Genomic DNA, 21879 nt, shown 5'->3' with positions numbered 1-21879 from the left:
TGTTGTAGCAGGTGCAAAATATGTATAGTGGTTGATAGATGATTGCGTAAATCAAATAATGCATTTTCGATGCATACTTTTGTAGGAAAGCTAAATAAAATCTCATTAGATGCGATACTGTCTGTAACACTGTCAAACATGGTTTACACAAGAAATAAAACATGCATGCTGCGAGATATGGTTGAATGTGAGTATCCTTGCACTGCATAAGTAAAAAACCAAACTGTATATGGGTATTCGTAATTTAAAAGAACGCCAACGCACTGAATTAAAATTCATAGCCTTCCTTAATCAGTCCCATTCCAAAACAGAATTTCAATTAAATTACAATAGTAAATCTCATTCAAAAGTAACGCTTTAGAATTTATGGATATCTTATGACACTAAATTCTTTTTTATATTCCCAGTCTGTATTTTATCATATTTTCTAAAGGTTAAAGCCCGGGAAAAATAAAAAAGTAGCTAGATTTAAAATTAAAATTTTTTATTTAAGTCTCACTTTTCTAAATTTTAAGTTCTATTACCAGCCAAAGGTTTCAAATCTAAAAAATTTTAAAATTTTTTCAAAAAAGAAACTTTTGTAAGACTTCCTAGGAAAATTTAATATTCACCTTTGATCTTTGTCATGTTTTTCTTCACGCAAACCTTTCTGTCATTGTTTTGTTTGGGTTTGTTTGTTTGCTTGTTGTTTTTTTTGTTTTTTTTTTGTTGTTGTTGTTTGTTTTTGTTTGTTTGTTTTTTTGTTTGTTGTTTTTTTTTTTTTTTTTTTTTTGGGGGGGGGGGGGGTTATGCGATTTTGAATGTTTAAAAAACTTGCATTTAAAAAGAAATTGTCTTAAAAACATTTTCCTTCTTCTTTTGAAAACAAATTTTAAGTTATACATGTATAAATTAATAACAGCTATTATGATTTAATGTGTTTGTATGGTAGGGCTGCAAATAGTGGCTTATAATATTGTTTAATTTACATGGCAAATTTATTTCAACACCATATTTTACCATAATGACAAAAGAAAAGTTTTTTCCCCTTTGGAAAATCAAATAAACACTTGATTTGATGCCGTAGGCCACCACAATTTTAGTCTCAAACAAACGCATGTGACCTTAAATAATTAAATTAAGGTGTCATTTGTAAGATATGACTGGAGTCACATTTAATTGCAGATCAGATCTTCTGAAATGGTTAAAATGCAAATAATGATACACGATGTTGTAAAACTCATGTGATATCATCAGCAAGTAGTAATTTTCTTCCCCCATATGTTTTTATGCCATGCGATTTAAGAAAAAAAACTTAAATTACAAAATCAAAAAGCTCAAATAAATAATAAAAACTGAGTTTGCAGCTATTCGAATCGTATTTGTTACAGATTGTAGACGTCCTGTTTATTAACTGAAGGAGAAAAGTTCAATAGATCATTTTCCTCTAGAGAAAAATAAACCTATTCAATTTTAAATCGTCTGATAGTTTTAAGTGAAATTTACGAAAGAAAATAATCTGTTAACCATGCTATTTAACACAATGTATACCAGCGGTACGAATAAGATATTAAACCTGTTATTAATTCTACGGAGTGAGTATTCCTTTTTGAAGACTCAAAACTTATCAATGATTATACATGACAATATTTTAGTTTATTTTTAAGATCATGTAACTTTCCAATTTTATTGGAAGAAGAACTAAGTTGCCTGTTCGTCCATAATTACCAAAACAAGCGGGTAATAGAGTCACCGACCTTCCTTAAACTAAATGTATAGCTTCCTCAAATAAATTCAAAATACCTTGTCGCGATTCGAACCTATAAATAATTTATTTTATTAGAGAAAAAAAAAACTTTGTTTATACTATAACGCCTTTCTAAAAGTTTCCTAAAAGAAGCGTATTTGGATTTGTTTTCCCGGGGTTTCGTGGTTTGGGTTCTTCCCAATTGGGCTGGGGTTTATTTTTCGGACAGGAAGGGCTTTTTTCCCTGTGATGGGGTTTACTCAAATTTTTTTTGTCTCTAACCGCTTTCACAGAAATTATACAGGATTATTTGTTGGTCACTTGCCGGACTGGTTGATTTCAACGAAACTTATAAGGATATAAATACATGTTGAAATATGTAAAAAGAAGCATGTATGTGAAAAGTCAAACAAACATAAACAAGTTAAAAAAATTGGGTAAATAAAAAGTTATAAAATTATCAATGTTTACCTATAAGTTTCAAGTACAAACTGGTACGTTATAAATTATTCAAAATTGTTCAACTATTGATAGAAAGACAAACCCAAGCTCAACTTTATGTATTAGAAAACTTGTGTGTTTTCTTACAAAATCTTGTCCTTTAACATGTCTAAGTTAAATTTGCATATCCCCTGTGTGAAGCATGAAAGAAAGATTCAAATATAATAGAAACTGAATTTGCAGAAATATTCAGCAATTGATCCAGATCATCGGCTTCGGTTCAGAATGATGACTTTTAGTTTTCTATAAATTCACAAAAAGTATCTAGCATAAGATTACTAAGAGAATTGTAGTATCATCTGAAACCCGGCTTGTGTAAGATCTATTAAAATTTTGAAGGTTAAATCCTGGCTTAATTTCAAAAAATTACATCGGCCGTTAACTCACTGTCACGTTTTATCAGATTTTCTAGTAAAGTGTCTTCCTTTTTCAAACTTGCAATTTAAAACCATTAATGTTTCATGTTAAGACTTGATTAAAACTGCCACTGGAATACAAAGAAGATTAGCTATGTAGTTTTTGAAAATAATTAAATGATTAAACTGTTAAGAGTAAAAAATACTTGCTGGCATCTTCGGAAGTAATTTCCATGAAAGAACATATTCCACTTTTTCATGGGTATTGAATCGTATTAAAGATAAATTAGCTTTAAGATTTCGAAACGAGCTTTATAGATGCAATGTCATGTCATTTGCTGGTTGTCAGTTTTCCGCAGACTGCCGCAAAACTTGTAGATATTCCGCGTGAAGTTTTTTCAATTTTATAAAATCGTTCTTTCTTTCCATGTTCGTTCTAGTTTCGCAAAATTTACAATAAAGAGCAAGAGTAATATCATTTCATTGAACATTTGCTTGATTGACATTTTTGGGTAACTTTATCTTATCTTATTGTATTACATCTACATTCAATTGAGCCACTTTCCCCAACAATTTATTTGCTTACAAGTCATATGTATTGTTATATGTTATTCCTCCTCTTAATGCACTATACGAAATATAAAACTTCAATTCAATTCAATTTGAATTTTGACTGCATTGCATAGGTTGATATCAGCAAAATATTTCACGATATCTTTTTTACAATTGATCGAGTTTTATTTTATCATATTTTATCTGTGACGACATATTTAAGCAAACAAATAACAAAAAATGTATGATCTTAAAATTCTTTTCAAATTTTATTGGGGTTATATTGGCAGTACAAGTATAATTTTGCTGCATTAACGATAATCTAGTCTGAAATATTTGCAACACAATAAGTGCGCTGTAGAAGTGTACTTTACGTTATGGAGGAATTTCATGGGAAATACAATGAAATAAAATATATTTCTATCTCATATAATGATGACAGTTTCTTTATCTTTCTACCTTTATGAATTACGCAATGGATCCGATACATTGCATACATGTTTTATTGGATCTTACTAGACTTTTGTTTTAAATATGAATTATAAAAAAAAGAAACTTAAAACTGTATATTTGTTATTCACTGTTATCGAAATTAGTATTACATTGCTATGGAAAAGACAATTTTTAGAATTAAAACCTGTACTAAAATATGTTAAACGATTACCATTTGTTGAAATAAAAATAATTTCAAGCAGTTAAGCTAAGGAATATCCTATTGTATCTTGATTAAATTTCTTAATTTCTGATTAAGTAGTCCTAATATTTTGCATATCCCTAATATTGTAACTATTGATAGTATTGTATTACTTAAGAAAAACATGTTGCAAGAGTTATACTGCTAAACTTAGAACTGATATTGATATTTTACATTAAACGCATAAAGAATAAAATTCTGTGAAAAAAATGTTCACGGTTTAAAATTAAAAGGGTAAGATGTTCAGATTATTCTGATAACACGTGATAGTCGGAAAAAGACTTATGTTAATGTTTTTTGATATACCATTGCAACTGCTAGACATATTTGCATTTTCCTAATTAAAACAAGGAAAGAAAATTTAATTTCAGTATAGTTAGGATTTTTCCAGTGTTTTTTTTAAATGTACCTAATATTATTCTAATGATGAAAATAAATTTCAGCCTAAACACAAGCATTTACATAATGTTGATGCAATGAAAATTGAATTTATCAAATTACTTATGATGTAGCATTTATGTAACTTTTATTAATAGCCTTAGATTAATGAATTAGAAGTTTATTTGTTTGTATTTTAGCGTTATGAACCAGTATATAGGTTTCACAACTTCAGCACAAATATTAAACGAAATTTGTTTCTTTGCACTTAAGTTATGCAGATTAACTTTTCTAAAATGTAAAATCTTAAAGTTACAAAGTTACCGATAATATGAACAAGATAATAATGAAGGTTGTTGTATGACAAACATGAACATCTAAACTTGACATTGCAAATGATAGGATACAGTGTTGCATTGCATAAAATGAATGTCTAAAAGCAAAATGACCATAATCTTTTGTACTCATTTAACTGAGAAAATAATGTTTCCAATTAATAAAATAATGTCCATATAATGATATATAGAATCATCTGTATTAAGTAGCTTTGTAACAAACATATTGTTAAGGAATGTTTACTGTCGCAGAATACGGACTAAACGTTCCTTACTTGTAAGGAACTATAAATTGATAATAGGAATGATTAATTTCGATATAATAAGATATGGCATTTAAGGATGAAAACTACACTGATCTGATTTACTGCTGACATCTGACATTATTATGCAGGTTTTATACATTGTTATATTTATCCATAAGGGACTGTATAATAGTTTGCTGCCATTATTTACAGTCATTTCTTTTTACGTCGTGGTGCTAATTATTGCCATGTCAGGATAACCCGATAAAATAGGACGTTTATTTTAGAAATAAACTGTATTTTCACATTTTACATGTGGTCATTTTCCGTTGAAATGACGGATTTTTCTATTTTTTATTTTTTTTTGAGAAACCAGATAAGCCTGTTACTGTTACGTATATTATTTCTAAAGTCTTTTTTAACGACGTGTTTGACAAATATATTTTAAGTAAATTATCTTTGCAAGTCAGCCGCATATATCGTACCTGTCTATTCAACAACTTAATTCACACATGAAGCCACAAACGCCATTTATGAACTGTCAAATAGTAACAACCATAATGCATCCGCTTTTAAACGTCTGCTCTTCAAAATGTATATTTATCAGACAACGAAAACAGTTGGGAACATTCAACCGTTCGCTATAGGATTTTTCTTTAATGATTGTTTTACCTTTTCATTCTTTGTATTACAAATAATTTATATTCGTTAAAAACGAGAACAAGAAGAATAAAGGAAATTATGACATTGGCTTATCGCAAAAAGTGTGTTCATTTCGTCTTGCAATTATGATTTCGCAATGACGTACTTTAAGTATGTCACAGTCATGATGAAACGAGATTTTATGTTTCCAGACGATAACTAGAGATAAGAAGGAGATATAGTAAGCACACTTGGTGTATAGCAACCTTTCATAAATAACACGGTTGGTATTGTATTTTGATCTCCCTTGGGTCAGGGTCACCGTTACTAGAAATAAAAAAAAATGGTTTCCGGTCAGTGTCGCATCATTTGATATTTTCTAGGAGCCTCTTAACCAGACATTATTACAACTTTCATATACAAACAACGGAAAACTGACATATTCTTAATTAACGTATGATTTATATATTGCCCATTAAAAACATATCAATCAACGGTTATATCTAATTTATCTAGGTCACTTTGCCAGTGTGATTGCGAGAGATACAAATATATCAAGCCAGTCAGGATTGAAAAGTACTTTGCCTTTATTAAGAAATGCCAAATCTCAAATACAGAAAGTTGAAGTATGGCGTTCAATTATATATAAAAAAGGAGGGACATTCGGACATTGTAGTAATTCTCAGCTGTAAAAAACAATCATTTTATTATTTTTATACTAGTATTAAGAAAATACACGAAAGGCGGTCAAAAGCGCCATCGTAATCGGACCCGTTGTTTTGATATTCATAAAAAGTGTAAGGTTCTTTCTTTAATACATTTTCTTAAATCTTAGTAACCTAAAGAAAAAATAAATATCAATTTTAAGCTAGCAATATGTTTTAAGGATATTTCACACTATATCCGCAAAACATAAAACGTAATTTGACATGTCTGCAATAAAATGCAAAACACTTAGAAATTTGATGTTTTTATATGTTTTCAAATTTGAATAAATGATAACCTGTCAATGTTATAGCTTTTTCGTTGTTTTTATATTATTGATTTATTTATTTTTTTATTTATCTATTTATTTATTTATTTATTTTGCTTTATTTTTATCTTTTAAGTAATTAGATTTTACTTTGTCCAGTGTATTTTGACCTTTTATTATCATAGCTGTGACTTTTTGTAGGGTCCTGGTTAATGCGTTGTAATGCGATGTTATGCGTTGGATTTTAGTAACGCCTACAAAATTAATATTCAACTTTAAATTCAAAACCTTTATGTTAAATTATAGGGATGATTGTGCCAATAATTTAAAAAGATCTTGATTTTTACAATAAAGATACCAAGAATTTTGCTTTGTAACACACATAATTTATTTTACAAGGAGAAGAAAAAGGAACGTGTCCTTGAGATTTATAAATTCTACAGGTATAAATGCTGTAGCAGGTGCAAAATATATATAGTGGTTGATAGATGATTGCGTAAATCAAGACATACATTCTCGATGTATTACTCTCTGGGAAAGCCAATAAATTCTCATTAGATGCGATACTGTCTGAAACACTGTCAAAAATGGTTTAAACAAGTTAAAAAAGTGTGTTATGAGATACGATTAAAGATGATTATTCTTGCCGGGTGAGAGAAAGTTACCCACTGTTAAAGTGTATTCGTAATTTGAAGGAATGCCAACAAAATACAAAGACAAAATTAAAGTTTGTAGCCTTCCGTAATCAGTAGAATTTCAAAACATCGGTCTTTGTAATAAATTCTAACACTATCGGAAGTTTTCCTATATAAACAAAGAAGGCCCGAAGCGTGCATTATTCTACAACAATCCACTCGCAGTTTAAAGCGTTGTTTACGTGACGTCACAATGTAGCGCCAAACAGAACGTGCAAAACAATCAAATCAAGTACGCTATTTTAATGTCGCAAACAAGTTTTACATTTATTTCACTTTTGATAAATTGTATTTCGCTTGAAAAATTATAGAGTGAAATAAAATAAACAAAACTTTATCAACGTTTTCAAATTTCGTTATTCTCAAAATATTTCTACACACGGTAGATTTAACGACAGTTTTTTTTTTCAACCAACTGGAGCAGCCTTTAAAGAACGTTTCTATTGGAAACTCTGAGGCGAAAACAAATTCAACCACCAAACATAAAGTCCAACTTTATTATAATAATTATATTTTTCTTGACGTGTTAGAATGGAAATAGATATTAAATCTTCGTGCATTATTGTTAAATAATGTACGTTTTTCGTTCAAATGCTTTGTAATTAATCACTCAATCTTCGTGATTATATATCTACGCATTTGAACTCAAACCGTGCATAATTCTACAACAATGCACTCAGAATTGATATCTATTTCCTAAATCCTGATTGATAATTTTATAAAGCTAACCGATTCCGTTTTGTACTTGCAATCATTGCCATCTATAATACGATGTATATAAACTAATACGGTATGTATGTGGCAAAAGTAATGTCGACAATAACATAGCTATTTAATATCACGAAATAATCACGATAGTAAAACCTCGAACGAAATGGTTTGAAGAAGCAAATCAATTTTTATAAATATTTTTCAACTTGGAATGTTTTTATGGATATTTGATTCCCAAAAAAATGTCTATAAAATAAACTGTCTATATTCTAATCTATTTCTACATAATATAGCACAGACACCATTCATCTTGAGTTGAGACTAAATAAACTAATTCTTCAGTCTACCTCTCAAGAAAGATTTATCTACATGGCATGGTACAAATCTAATCAATTTTAAAGCAATAATGCTATTGCATGACTCATATCTCCGCATAACCTTAAAAGCACATTAGGCCTATGAAATCATCATTTCATTTCTTCTTACGAAGGAAAAAAGCACGACTTGTGTTAAATAATATTTGAATACTGGATTTAAAGGATAAAGGATGTTTCTTACCAATCGTAATAAGTGCTAATTGTGATAGAATTTGACAAAAATAGCAAATCTTATACAAAATGAGATTTCAATGGTATTTCAAATTTCATACAAGATATAAAATCACTATAATGTTTACAATTTGCAGAAAGGAAACACAAGCAAACAAAGGTTCACCAATTAGTACTTTTTCGGTAATTGGAACAGGGCACAAGTTTTTCGGAAATAAAAAAAAACATTTTTATCCTTAGATGATAGTTAATAATAAAAGCAGCGTGTTAATGTTACAAACAGTTATACCGATCAGCAATTTCATCCGCGATTAGCACAACAAACAAGACAATAAAACCCCAGAAGAGGTTGACAAAATAAGCAAACTATTTTTCGAGGCTGATTAATCAATATACATTTTTCGATTGTTATGATGTGTAATTTTAATTATTTGGTCCATTATTATACTTATTTGCTGTTTAGGTTTATCTGAATTTGTCGAACAATTTATTCCGAGCAGTTGTATTATTTCGTATATATTGCAGTTAACATGAAATGATAAATACAAAAAAGTAACTTTAATTGGGTTTTACTTCACACCGACAGTATAGGGCACATGGCGACGTTCCAGCTTTACTGGTTAAAAAGACCTCAAGTGCCCTTTCATGCATCATTTCAGGCACGAAAGGGTCCCTGAGTAGAACCAATGATTCTCCGCAAACTAGCTGGATAGCTTCCTCACATGAAAGAATCCAAAGTCCCTGTCAGGATTCGAACTAACAGCGGTGAGGGGCAAGTGGTTTGCAGCCAACGACCTAAACCACACGGCCACGGGCTCGCTATCCCTTCCCCCAGAAAAGTAACAACAAAACTTTACTTATCTAAATTTAAAAATAGAAACTACATTTCTTAGTATATTTATGTTTGCGGTACAACATATTTAGGACATATTGTAATATGATTTAAAACCATATAAGCAAATATCTATATTTGATTGTCAGAAGTAAAGAAATCATTTATTTCATATAAGTGTTGTTACCAAACATATGTAAGGCATTTATTGCTGAAATGTTCATGGTTATGAACAATAAAATCTTTTTACGCCATGTTTGACACTACCGCCAACTTAACACAGCACAGAAGGGTTAGCCTCGCATTTGCATTTAGTGGTTCGCTGATTCGTTCCTTGATCATATAAACAAAGCCTTGTCCATATATTTATAACAAACAAACACACAAACTTTAAAAACCTATTCATTCAATCTCACCTTTTCAAATAATTTACTTAAAGTCCAGTTTGCCCTATGGATACTTTTTTATACAAAACAAGTGATTTTGTATGTTTATGTCAAAATACTATTTATTTACATTTTCTACTTTATTGTCAAAAAAATTCACGTTCGGTGCCATTTGATTTCGGTTATGATAGTGGTGTTGGTAGCTTTCACTCAGGATCTTGGTAGTAAGCCACATTGAATTTACAAGATCAAAGTTCATCTGCCGCATCGTTCCTGGGTAGGCTGCCAAGCAGTTAACAAGAATTAGTTGCCTCCACAATGATTGAAAGGTAATAAAAAAAAACGTTTGGTCATTCTAAAGAAGAAACAAAAATAATAATATGCCTTTGATATATATTATATTGATTTGTTGATCAATATTGGAATAAAAGTAAAGGAAAAAAACGAAAACTTACAAAAAAGACATAGTATAAGATATGTCTTGAAAAGCTATATTGTAACACACAGTATCAACACAAAATATGGCGATCGTAATTTGGAAGAAGACAAAGCCTGCTTAAGAAAATGTATTGCATAACACTAGGACAATTAGGAATAGGACAATTAGGAATAGGATAAATGTATTGATAACTACAAGCGAACTATATTTTTTATTCAAACAGGAACTGTCTGGCACAGTAATGGGAACCATTTACGTGAATGAAATAAATTTGTTCATTAACGCTGTCCTACATTTTTTTCAAGATTTTATCTGATAAACCAAGCAATGAATGAATAAACAATAAACTGATATTTTTTGTGATTTGAATATTCAAGCAGTTAAATTAATTGCATATGTTATTCTAAGTTTCAAATGACAGAAAATAATTGAATTTGCAATTTTACTAAGTTTTAACGTTAATTCAGTGCTTGACAATTTAACAATATAATTTGATGTGAAATAATAGAAAATATTGATAATTGCTACACAGTCTCAGTATAAAATAAACATGTCTTGACCTCACACAAGGTAGGTTTATTATGTTGAAAAATATTACACACTATAGGTGGTCAAAATATGAATATTTATTACCCTTCCAGATTTTTTCCGCCTTTTTGATTGGATATTGATCACCCGAAAGAAATTGATATTACCGAGCCAGACGGGTAATATACACATTAAATTTCCCCGATGGGTACCCCACGTTGTAAACAACATGCGCCGTGCGATGCGCGTACGGTTTGATTTTACGCGATCTAAATTCCGATTTACAAGCACTTTTAAACTGTCAAATGATAAATATTTACCAAAATAGAATAATGATACATATTCTCGTCAGTATAGAAAACAAATATGACCTTGTGAAAGCTTGATATTAATTTCAAAAAAGTGCGTTCAACAGACTACTCCTTTTCTCTTGTTTACATCCGTTATGTTCGAAAGATAATGCGTCATGTATTTATGTGACGTCATGTTATGGTGAAGGGGTATCCTAAAGGGAATCTTATTTCGACGTTTCATTTGAATTAGCAATGATTTATTTTAAAATCGTCTTAACTCGGCACGGGAAGGGTAATAAAATTATTATTTTGGTTTTGGAGTGATATATGTGGATATATTACCTGCCAAGATAAAATATCACCCTCGCCTAACGGCTCGGGTGATATAAAATCTTGACAGGTAATATATCCACATATATCACTCCAAAACCAAAATAACATATAATAGTTTCATTTAAAAAAAACTGGCAGTATGTTTTAAGGAAGACCAACTTTCCTTTACCTTCAATAAGAAACGCGGCTTCCTATTCATACTTTATGCATTATTTTATTCAAAATGGACATATTCAGTAAGTATTTCATAAATTTCAATAAATTTCTGTGATTAATATATTTTTTCTCAAATGTGATCATAGTATATTATCTATTATCTTTTATAAACCGCATGAACGTTTAAGCATGATATCTACTAATTAACAGATGTAATAAGTGATTGGATCAAGTTTGTCCTACTAGTGAATAAGATCGTTGCTCTAAATAAAATATTTGACATGGTATTGATTTGCGCGAAAAAATGCTCTAATAACTTCATAAATACGTTCTTTATTGGCGTTAGAGTACGTTTTTACGGGAATTTTTAAAATGAACGTTCCGTATTTTATTAAGAAAGAGAGAGAGAGAAAAAAATAAAACATGAAGTAGTGATTTATTACATTGTTTTTTCTTTAAAACCATATAAGACAATATGCTCTGACCTACTGGAAATGGCCGCGAGAAATAAATATATATGTATATATACATGTACACCAAAACAAGAAAGTGTTTAGATAAAAACTAGAATTTCTTATTTTCGTATGAAACTATGTTTTGCTGCTTTTTATTATTATACAGTTTTCACATATACATGTAAGTTGAAGATATAACTTTTTTGTTTTGTTTCATAACCCCTTCCTTTTTGCTATTGTTAACAAATATTTTCAATAAGTAGGGTTAGATAGATGTTACAAGGTTCTTACAGAGTTGAAACAGAAGTGTTACAAGAGTTAAAGTGAAAAGAATACTTTATATGTATTTGTTTACAAATGTTACTAAATGTTACAAGTGTAAAATGTACAAGCCTTTAATATATAAAGAAATCAAAATTAGTAGGGTTACATAATTATATGTTTCAAGTCTGTCGCCTAATTGTGACAGCATTGTTACGAATGTTACAAGAGTTGCGATGGAAATAAATATTCCACACATAATTGTTCCAAAAATATTGTTTTTTATTAAATGGCTCGAAAAATGATGTTTTTTTCCGAAAATGTAAATTTTATATACAGAAAAACAAAAAAAACGGTCCAAAAAACGACAATCTCTTAGGCAAATTGCATTTTTATAAAGCATTGTTACAAATGAAATATATAGTCCGTCGTTTCATTTAGGAGAGCATCGAATTAGTGATTGGTAACTTGCTGATTCGATCCTTGGATTGGGCGTCATTTATCCTAGGTATTCGATATAGGACAATTATACTTATAGCCATTTGTTTGTCACCACTGGTGTATCACCTCTGGTTTAAAAATCATGATGGATTACTTGCAGAGTCGATAACTTGCAGAGTAGTATTAATTACTGGTTAGTTAGCAGGAAAGCTGATGAGATGAATTGACTGCCGAGAAATGATCAAACAGTTTGTTAAAATATAGAAAGTAGGAAACCTTAAAGAAAGTTTAAAACGGCAAAATTGAAAATAATACAGGCTCAGTTTGAGTGTGTTCACGTAAAAACAAAACCAAACCTAAATGACCAGAAGTGGAATTAACCCAAATTTGGTAAGAAGTGAATATTTATCTAGTCTTTATTTTAAAAGTATCCAGTTCTAATCATTAAAATCATGTTTTAACAAATCATTCAGCATTTTTATTGAAAGTATAAATCGAACTGATTTAAAATATATTTTGATAATTAAACGCTAGAAAAACAAATAAATAACAGATTATGCCATATAAGTCAATGAAATCCCTGTATATACCATGAAGCTGGTTAAAGTTTGAGTTTTCAACGATACGAGGACCTATTGCTTCGATTTTTTTTCTTTTCCAATTTTATATATAATAATTGCTAACCTGACAACTTCAATAAGATTACCACCAATACTAAACAATTTTACAAGCTACAACTTTATCGTTTTGTGTATTTGTTGTGCAAGGTTTCAATTGTAATTAGTTTCATTTATGCTCAAATTCAGGATATGTAAATAAAAAAAACTGTATTTGAAGTTTCAAATTCAAATACATGTATTAACATTTATGTTATATATATATCCTGATGAATGTTTTCGTGAGATTTTACAGTCACTCCACATACTATGTCCTCTTAAAGTAATATTCTGTGAAATCGTGTTCGCATTAAAAGCTACTTATACAAGTAAATTAAATATTAAGTGCGATATGATCGCAAAGTAATGTCTTAAGCTAACAGCAAATTTCCATTAGTTTTGGATTTCTTTCGGGGAAAATTATATAAGGCATACCAAAAGACATTTTAAGAGTAATGTTCTTGAAATTTATCTAAAATATATTTGTAACAGAAAATACAGGAAAAAAACCTAAAAATCCTGTCATTGGTCTTAATCAAAATGAAACCATTGTGATCATGTAGAGTAACGGTAAGTGTACACGAATATGTGAATAAACCACTCAAAATATGTATCTGAAATGAATACATTGTAAATCTTAAAAATAACAGCATATCTGCCTTAGTGTCTTTTCGAGTTCAAAAGCAGATTGTTAAAGACGCATTAAATCAGTTGTTTGTGTTTGTGCTTCATAACAACAAGTTGCAAACCGTTTAATACTATTGTTACATTCAATTGCAATTAAAAAAATGAAAATAATATTGGAAATGAAATAAAACGATTGGATAGTGTAAGAGTACGAATATATATTTTACTCCTAATTGAAAGGAAATGTTACTTTCTTAGTGAAATTAAGGTATATAATGTTCAATCAAACCTTTGTTTACGATATTAGTTAAAGGACTTAATGCATATTGATTGGCTCTTATTTCGATCCTTGCATTCCTTTAGCTTTTTGTGTCTTGCTTAAACCGGTGTATTTTAAGTCATGTCATAGCTAATTCAATTAATTGATATGGCTAAATTCAAACGGTAAATACGGCTTTGCAAATGTCAGCATGTTGATGAATGGCTTCTGATTTCGATGTAGCTGCCAATTTCCCTTCTGAATTATAAGCATATACAGTATCGGTTATAAAAATATAATTTCATTTTGTTAAGTACAAAACTAAATATTATATCTATCACAACATCCACAACGATTTAGATTACCAACATGTTCAATTTGGCATGATAACAGTTTCGTTTAATGCACAATTTAGACTTTTGGTTAACCATATTGATTTCATTAAACATGGTTTGATCGTATCTGCTTTGTTTGATATATATGATAACAGAGCAAAATATCATACATATTCTGATTCAAGTATACCCTTGTAAAAAAACATTAACCAATTGACAATCGCATCGAGATAAGCTTTAAAGAAACAGTCTGATTGATAAATAATAATTGCAAAACTCCAAGTCAGTTGGCCGAACAATTGTGCTGAAAAAAATGAAATATTTTAAAACTTTTTTTCTTACAAAGAAAAGTAAATTAAAACAAAACATGGTGAGGTCAGCGTACAAAATGGATTAACCATTGATAATGTCCATACTACATTTTATCTTGTTCACTTTTTATTTGAGCTCATTTTTATATTATAGGTTCAGGGTTTTGAGACTGAAAAACTTTAAACAAGATTGTAATAAATTATGACAAGAGTATGATGTAAATCAAAAATGAGACAGAAAACTCGCATGTATACGTTCACATATTTAAAATTAATACATAAAAGTTGTTACTTTTCTCACAAAAGTTATGCTCAATTCTAAATTCAAATTTCATTAAAAAGGTAAGAACGGAGATTTATACACCATTTTTTAGATATTTAATATATCGTTCAAATTGTGTACGATTGCAGCTCAATTTTGAGAAAATGATTATTATCTGAAGTCAGTAATTTTGCAGAGAAACTATGATGTGGAAATAATCAGCTCTTATGGAAAGAGTTGCCCCTTATATGATATGATCATTTGCTATAACATCACTATTTTAATAGTGTTTTACAAAACAAACAAAACAAAAAAAATATCATAATGTAACAAAATAGTTGCAGGTTTTAATATCTGACAAAAGTTACTCTTTGTTTGGAATCAAAATTAACTGTAGTCGAAGACAATGAAGACAACTTTGAAATGAATGTTCACTTCTGTTTTTCTTTTAATATCACTTTAATATCACTTTTAGTCACACACTTCTATTGCTGTTTCAGGGGTTCAGACAAAAGCAACGCAATCAACTATTTAGTTCAATGACGTATGTTTTTTTTTCATCATTTCAGGTGCAGTCCTGAGATTGTGTATGTCTCCTTGCACTATCATATACCTTTCCCTATTGAATATAAAGCGGGCAATTCCATACAATACTTTTTGAGTATTTTAAATCAATAATCATTATATTCGAACATACTTTACATATTAAACTTTTCATTTAAATATTTATATTTATAATTTGACCGACTTTCTTGCCAGAGATTTTATGTGTATAAAATGGATGATATTGAAGCTGTTTAAAAGTAATGAAATGTGTCCTATTGTCACAAGCAATACAGCAATCATTCAATTTTTGAGAAATGTACATTTTGAAAACAAGATTTCTCTCTTAATTAAATTGCCTTGACTTTCCTGTCTCTTGATGTCTTTTTAGTCACGAAGGCATATTTTGTTTTCATGGTCATATTAAAAAATTCAATCAGAGCGAGTTAAAAAATAATGTTAACAAAATAATGGTACTTTTACATGCAGAGGCCAACCCTTTTAAATGTACGGAAACGTATTGTTAGATCATTTACATATCACATTCTTTTAATTAAACGAACGTGATCACTTTCGTTAGCGAAACTTTTTTATTAAGAAAACGTGACTTATATAACCTCAGTCATTGAGTATCAATGTTACAGTAATGGTTTGCTTTTAAATTATTTTTCATCTTTCTTGGAGTGTAAAATATAATTTTGATGTAGTCAAGCATCAATATTTATATGTTTTTTTAACAAATTGCTATAAAAGCAGTTAACAATTTAGACCAAAAGTATATATTCATATTAAACAAGTATAAAAAACGAAGACAGAGTTTTATTTTAAAAGTTTCTGTGAAAAGTTTTGATATAAACTATCTGATGATAGTATACTAATTCCAGTTTTCTCTGATGTCCATATGTTGTCAGTATTACTGGCATCTGTAATTTTTTGAAGTGTGCTATCCTAATTGATATTTCATTTCATATACTACACAAAGTACGATTAATATTCACTTGATAAACTGACAAATCAGACAATTTGATAAAAAGGAATCCTGCTTAATATCCAATTGCTTTAAGGAAATATTATTATAACCAAACATATCTTATATTTTTCGATTTTATCTATACATGCTTATATATTATCTAGTTTAATAATTATATGATGAATTTCACCTGTGATGATATGTTAATTTTTGTGTAAAGATGTATGCGCAGGTTGCATTTAGGAATGTATTCAAAGTAATTACATAACAAAGAATGTGACTTTAAGATAACTTAAAAAATAAATTTTTACTGTGTACTCCCTAATTCCTAAACCTGTGAATTTGAACTAGAAACCTTCCTATTTTTACTTAAAACTGAGCCTTATCAATGTTTGCTAGAATGGCTAATAACAAATTTTACATAAATGTGAATAGGTAAAAATGTAATGTTTCCTTAACACGCGAATCATCTCATCATTGGATACTCGAGAGATACAGAAAAATTTATTCATAACCTTATATTTAAAACTCGGTTAATCAAATATGGCAAGGAGATCACGGGTTAACCATTGGACGAAATTTGAATTGTTGAAGTTCTTCAAATAAATATTCGTTGCAGTAATCTTATTTAACTCTTATTCAATGAAACAAAAAGCAGCAAAAGATATTCTCACATATTTATATTTTTTAAATGACGAGATTACTTAGATCACATTTTTTATTTTATGAAATTAAATAAGTTTCAAATTACCTCCACTATGCACTTTACCATCTTCATTTGTATTTGAATGGAACATTTTTGAGTGATATAAATATTGTATTCATTTTTAGGAAAAGTAAAAACATGCTATTCTAATAATAAGTATTCCTATAAAGGTGAATTCGTTTTATTTCATTAAAATAATGTCTATTTATGAGTGTTTCAACAAGTCTTTTTGTTTGATTCATCTGTAGGAAAAAAAAACTTTCAAAAAGAATTCTCTACAAGTGTGTGACTTAACTTGTTTCCATTAATCATTCTTTTACTATTTGTAGTGATTAAGCATTTGACAGATTAAGAAGTTAGAGTAATGAGGTTTGCAAAGAAATCAATTTGGCATTTAGAAAATCAAATGCAATATTTAATGATAATGACAATCCAAATGAATGTATCTTTTATATACAACAGAACATCTCAAATTAATTGTCATGATAACAATTATCATCGTCCTTGAACGCCCTTGCAAAGTTACCATCACGATAAGAACTACATCGTTATGTTTGTTATTTAAATGTCATTATGATTGAAAACTTATGACAAATATTGCTTTCAAAGACATTATCTCAGAGTGATGTTTTATTCACGATTCAATGATCATCAAGCACGACGGATATTATCTCTAACCATTCAGACAAGCCATGTCAATTTTGAATGTATTTTAGAATTTATTCATGCTTTTGATCAATTACAAACATTCGATTTTTAAAACTTATGTTTTGTATTTTTGTTTTAGGACTGATTTTATGTGGAAGAAATGGACAAATAAAAAGTGGTTTAATGAAAATACTGCAGAAAACGGTTTCATTATTTGAACGACTTGTCTAATATTTAATATTTATAATGAGTTATAAAGTATAATTAATGGTATGATTGTAAAGTATTCAATTTTTGTTAAATTACTGTCTTTGTTCACTTCACACTAGTTTACTTTTAAATACATTTTTTAGAATTTTCATGAAAATAAGCATGAATCTGGAGGCATTTTAATTCAATAATGTCAAATTACCGTTTAATGCATTGTGGAAAGATTATTGCTAACATTCCATTTCTTACAAATATTTCAATACCGTCTCTAATCATGCTGTTAAATATATTTCAAACTATTTTGATTTGGAATTTTCTTGTATTGCAGACTCATAGATATAAAGTTTTGCGTCTCCTTGTGCCTTTGCCCTTTATGCGGGAAAATCAAAACTTGATGAGATCTTGCACGCTTTATTTAGACACTGGTAATGGACAAACAAAACACCAATCAATCATTTTTGTAACTTGATCGAAAGTAGGTTGGCACCATTTATGTCTTCTTGTAATTCTAATATAGAAACCATGATTAGAGAAACTGTTATTTTGATTCATTTTTTTAACGTACTATATCCAACGAGTCAATACGGGCATTCGCATTTTCTCATGTATCAAATTATCAGAATTCAAATTTTCTTTTGTTACGTCTGGTGTTGTTGTTTCTGTTCCTTTTGTTATTGCAGTTTTTCTTTTGATGTTGGAAATTACAAATAACTAGATCACTTTTTTATTTTAGGTTTAATGTTAATGAATTACATGAAAAATAAAATTTGCAAATACTAGAAATATTAAGGGTTTTTTTTTTTTTTTTTTTTTTTTTTTTTTTTTTTGTTGTTGTTGGTTTGTTTTGTGTGTGTGTTTTTTTTATCTTAATCAGGTAACTTGGTTTTCTGTAGCATAATTACATTTTTAGGTACATAGATTATCAATTGCTAACTCATTGGACAATTTGTGACTTTGTTATTATAACAGTTATCCGAGAAACAAACCAGGCGAAAACCTTCAAATACATTTTATACTTGCGCATGTTTAGTGGCACATATAAAAAATCTCTTCATTTAAAAGGTTAAGCAGAATCGTTTCCTAAAGAAAAGAAGAAAATAAATGCAAACCTATTTTCGATCAGGTTTCAGAACATTATTGATACGCCTGTCATTTACCCATTACGTGTTATTAACATTTCAATACATTCATAATGGTTTGTTTGTTTGTTACATGTGTTGCATTTAAAAATTTGTCAGTTACTTTATGACCGACATGTCACATCTCTACCATATTGCTATCGATGAAAATGGTTCCATTCTATATCAATGCTAGCTTGCCATTTAGATATATTTAATTTTAAAAAAAGAAATACATTGAGACATTTTTTAACTAATTAAATGTCTTTCCTCAAATGGTCGAAATCACAAGCAGTAATACAAAACTTAACATACACAGTACAATAAAGAAGAAATTGTTCGTTTTGTCCTCCAATAAATGATCGAAACATATGACAAAATATATCCTTGTAATAAGTCATTCCAACTATGAGTGAGAATGGAATTATTATACAGAAACTGACTTTTATTTGCATTGTACACCCTAAGCCAAAAGAAACCAAAATATAATCGGATGCATGACAAGAATGATGAATTGTTTAGCAACGAACCATGGCTATGGTGTTTATTTAGGTACGTCTGGGACTTTGTGCTGGACTGTATCATAGATGTTGGTTATTCATTTTGAGTGAACTAAAATATATGTGAAGACTTTGAATTGGCAAAAGAAAGATAAAAATAACATTTACATATAACATTCATTTGCTGCTCGTAGACTAAAAACAACTGACGTACGGTTCTTCACGTCATTTTAAGAAACACTAAATGATATCATTTTATACTTCCTAAAAAACGGACAGAATTACAAATACATAGTGTTGCATATGACCTTTGTTCAAACGTAAAATAGTGTTTTTGCGTTTTACTATTGAAAAAAGTATAAACTTTACCATTTTGATTATAGTTATGACTTCATCTAATGGACTATGTTATCCTAAAAATAAATATAGAAAGATAATGTTGTTTACATCACAGAAATAATTTGCTTGCTTTATGATTAATAGAAATATCAATCGACTTTCAAAGATAATAAAATGCACTTTAAAAAACGAAAATATCAATTAGTATACATGGTTTATCCACTTTTAATTTTACTTGTACAAAGCAAATCCAGCAGTAATTTGCAGAGTGATATAGTTAAATTGAATTCTGTTTTATATACTTAGTACGGCCTTAATTAAAAAAATAGATAAAACTATGTTCAATCAAAATTCTTTAAATTTTTTACGCTTTAAACATACAATTGACTTTAATTAAGCAATGTTCATATAATTTTGTTGTGAGGCATGACACGTTTTCCAGATCTTTAAGTTGCGAGCGTGTTTATCATAGTGGTAATTGTGTAAATTTAGCAGTAATTGTGTTAATTATCTACCGATATGAAATTTTACACGGGTATTTAGGATAAAAATTAACATCACTTATAATCTGTGTCAGCTTTTTCTTTAGTATATTTCGTGATATCTTTTAAAATGTTTTAGTATTGTTAATTCATACATTTGTGCATTTTAGTCTGACATATTTATTTAACAACGATTGGCATGATTGCATGATTGTTTCAATATTTATGTATTTGATGTATATACGTAATAAATGAGAGTCATTTCGTTTCTTATCTTATCTTATCTAACAAAAATTAATATAACTTTACATAAGTTTCAGGAAACACGATACGACATTTGCTCGACATTTTTTAACAATGCATGAGAAAGCCGACACAAAAAATAAATGTGACGAGGAATGCTACGAATTCCTTCAAAAAGTAGAATTTGAGCAAATTTAAACAGTAGATAGGCAAAATAATTGCATATACAGACAATCGTAGTAAAGTGATTCCTTGTCTTAATATACACCCATTCTGACAAAACATTTATATAAAGTTTTAGGGTTAACTTACACTTCATTAAGCTACAAACCTAGATGAATACCAAATGTAATCAATGTATCTTTTCAAACACAATAAGTGACGCAAACAAATTATCTCAAAGTGTTCGTGTTATTGGAAATGATAAAACAAGTAAAACGAACTAAAAGTAATCTACCAGCTGCGTCTGCCTTGGTAATTTAGAGAGTGTTAATAGGTACGGTTCGTTTGTCTAGAATTGTAAAAGAGACCATAAATCAGATTTGGGATGATATTTCTAAAGTTGGAAAAATGTTTATCGATATCAGTGTTTGCTATAACTCGCTCGTAATGTACCATAATGTTATAAGATAATATAAAGTATAAAGAAATAAAATGTTTAGAAATGGATTATAAAATGCATTAAATAAAATAATAAAGATGAGTGATATTAAGACTAAATATGATAAAAAAAATTGTGGGCTAATACAAAGTTTTCGCAACGAAGGCAACCATAATATTATTATATTCATTCACTTTGAATCTACATAATTCATTGGCGTCAATCAGACTCCAACACATTTCAAATTAACAAGATATACTAAAATAATTGCAATATAAAAACGATGCTCCGAAAATCGAAACGAACACTTTTTCGACTATTGTGAATTGATTGTCACCGTAAACATAACAAAACTTCATGGTTCCTGAAATGATTTTATTCTAACGCTTTTATTTTTATTTTTCGAAACTGTCTTATTCTTAAATGTTTTTGTAACGGTACTTTTGTTTCTGAAATTATTTAAATCCACTTCTTATTATACGTTCCACAATTGATATTAGAAAAGAATGGGATTTATTTTATAAAGAAAAATCACATGCTTCAAACGTTGGTTTCTCAAATATGGCAATCAAAATGGATACTTCCTGCT

Source organism: Ruditapes philippinarum, unplaced genomic scaffold (assembly GCF_026571515.1).
Source record: "Ruditapes philippinarum isolate M1 unplaced genomic scaffold, ASM2657151v2 ctg5897_1_1_1_1, whole genome shotgun sequence".
Lineage (NCBI taxonomy): Eukaryota > Metazoa > Mollusca > Bivalvia > Venerida > Veneridae > Ruditapes > Ruditapes philippinarum.
The sequence above is the reverse complement of the archived record's forward strand: the minus strand, read 5'-3'. Positions refer to the sequence as shown.